The sequence below is a fragment of the Petromyzon marinus genome, unplaced genomic scaffold (assembly GCF_048934315.1).
Source record: "Petromyzon marinus isolate PM22_M1 ecotype Great Lakes invasive population unplaced genomic scaffold, UKy_Petmar_22M1.pri1.0 PM_G_Scaffold_28, whole genome shotgun sequence".
NCBI classification, from domain to species: Eukaryota; Metazoa; Chordata; class Hyperoartia; order Petromyzontiformes; family Petromyzontidae; genus Petromyzon; species Petromyzon marinus.
The window spans coordinates 2,610,001-2,612,500 of record NW_027422850.1 but is presented as its reverse complement, the minus strand read 5'-3'; positions in this window follow the sequence as shown (position 1 = coordinate 2,612,500).

The following is a 2,500-nucleotide window of genomic DNA, read 5'->3' as shown; positions in this document are numbered from 1 at the left end:
TCCCTCGGAATGGGAAAACGGGTCATTTTCGTGTCGCCACATTGCATGCGAACCGCATGAAACTTCCAGAGGCATTTGCAGCAGAAATGCATGTGCAGTCAAAAAATTGAATATTTTTCACGGATAGACCCCGTGAAACGCTAGAAATTGGCGGGGATGTGTCTCTTGTGGCTCACGGGGCTGTTAGGGTGGCACAGAAATCCCTCGGAATGGGAAAAAACGGGTCATTTTCGTGTCGCCACATTGCATGCGAACCGCATGAAACTTCCAGAGGCATTTGCAGCAGGAATGCATGTGCACTCAAAAAATGTGATATTTTTCACGGAGAGACCCCGTGAAACGCTAGAAGTGGGCGGGGATGTCTCTCTTGTGGCTCACGGGGCTGTTAGGGTGGCACAGAAATCCCTCGGAATGGGAAAACGGGTCATTTTCGTGTCGCCACATTGCATACGAACCGCATGAAACTTCCAGAGGCATTTGCAGCAGGAATGCATGTGCACTCAAAAAAGTGAATATTTCTCACGGATAGACCCCGTGATACGCTAGAAATTGGCGGGGATGTCTCTCTTGTGGCTCACGGGGCTGTTAGGGTGGCACAGAAATCCCTCGGAATGGGAAAACGGGTCATTTTCGTGTCGCCACATTGCATGCGAACCGCATGCAACTTCCAGAGGCATTTGCAGCAGAAATGCATGTGCAGTCAAAAAAAAATTGATATTTTTCACGGATAGACCCCGTGAAACGCTAGAAATTGGCGGGGATGTGTCTCTTGTGGCTCACGGGGCTGTTCGGGTCGCACAGAAATCCCTGGGAATGGGAAAACGGGTCATTTTCGTGTTGCCACATTGCGTACGAACCGCATGAAACTTCCAGAGGCATTTGCAGCAGGAATGCATGTGCACTCAAAAACTTCTATATGTTTCACGGATAGACCCCGTGAAACGCTAGAAATTGGCGGGGATGTGTCTCTTGTGGCTCACGGGGCTGTTAGGGTGGCACAGAACTCCCTCGGAATGGGAAAAGGGGTCATTTTCGTGTTGCCACATTGCATAGGAACGCCATGAAACTTCCAGAGGCATTTGCAGCAGAAAGGCACGTGCACTCAAAAATTTTAATATTTTTCACGCATAGACCCCGTCAAACGCTAGAAGTTGGCGGGGATGTCTCTCTTGTGGCTCACGGGGCTGTTAGGGTCGCACAGAAATGCCTCGGAATGGGAAAACGGGTCATTTTTGTGTGGCCACATTGCATAGGAACGGCATGAAACTTCCAGAGGCATTTGCAGCAGGAATGCATGTGCACTCAAAAACGTCTATATTTTTCACGGATAGACCCCGTGAAACGCTATAAATTGGCGGGGATGTCTCTCTTGTGGCTCACGGGCGCTGTTAGTTAGGGTCGCACAGAAATCCCTCGGAATGGGAAAAGGGGTCATTTTCGTGTTGCCACATTGCGTACGAACGGCATGAAACTTCCAGAGGCATCTGCAGCAGAAATGCATGTGCACTCAAAAACGTCTATATTTTTCACGGATAGACCCCGTGAAACGCTAGAAATTGGCGGGGATGTGTCTCTTGTGGCTCACGGGGCTGTTAGGGTCGCACAGAAATCCCTCGGAATGGGAAAACGGGTCATTTTCGTGTTGCCACAATTGGCATACGAACGGCATGAAACTTCCAGAGGCATTTGCAGCAGAAATGCATGTGCACTCAAAAACGTGAATATTTTTTCACGGATAGACCCCGTCAAACGCTCGAATTTGGCGGGGATGTTTCTCTTGTGGGTCACGGGGCTGTTCGGCTCGCACAGAACTCCCTTGGTCCACCTGATTCGTGCATACAGGCAGCAACTAAAACTCTGTAAACCTGCTGTGAGGACATCTAAACAGTGGACCAGTGAGGCTGTGGAAGATTTGCGGGCGTGCTTAGACTGTACTGACTGGGATATGTTCACGACTGCTACCAATAGTCTGGATGAACTCACAGAGGCTGTGTACATCAGCTTCTGTGAGGACTGCTGTATCCCAACACGTACCAGGGTGAACTTTAACAACAACAAGCCCTGGTTCTCAGCAAAGCTCAAAAGGTTGAGGTTGGAGAAGGAGGAAGCGTTTAGGAGTGGGCATAGAGACAGATTCAAGGAGTCGAAGAACAGGTTTAGCAAAGCGGTGAGAGAGGCTAAACGACTGTACTCAGAGACACTAAAACACCAGTTCTCTACTAACGACGCTGCTTCTGTCTGCCAAAGGGCTCAGGCACATCACCAACTACAAACCCAGAGCGCCCCACACCACTAACGACTCCCGCCTAGCCAACGACCTGAACGAGTTCTACCGTAGATTTGAAAGACAATTGGACTGTCCTGAACCACCCCGTCCCACCCAAGAGGCCCCATCCCCCACCCATACTACAGAAACGACTCTCTCCTTTCAGGAGGGAGAAGTTAATGGGCTTTTCAAGAGGCAGAATCCACGCAAAGCAGCCGGGCCGGACTCTGTCTC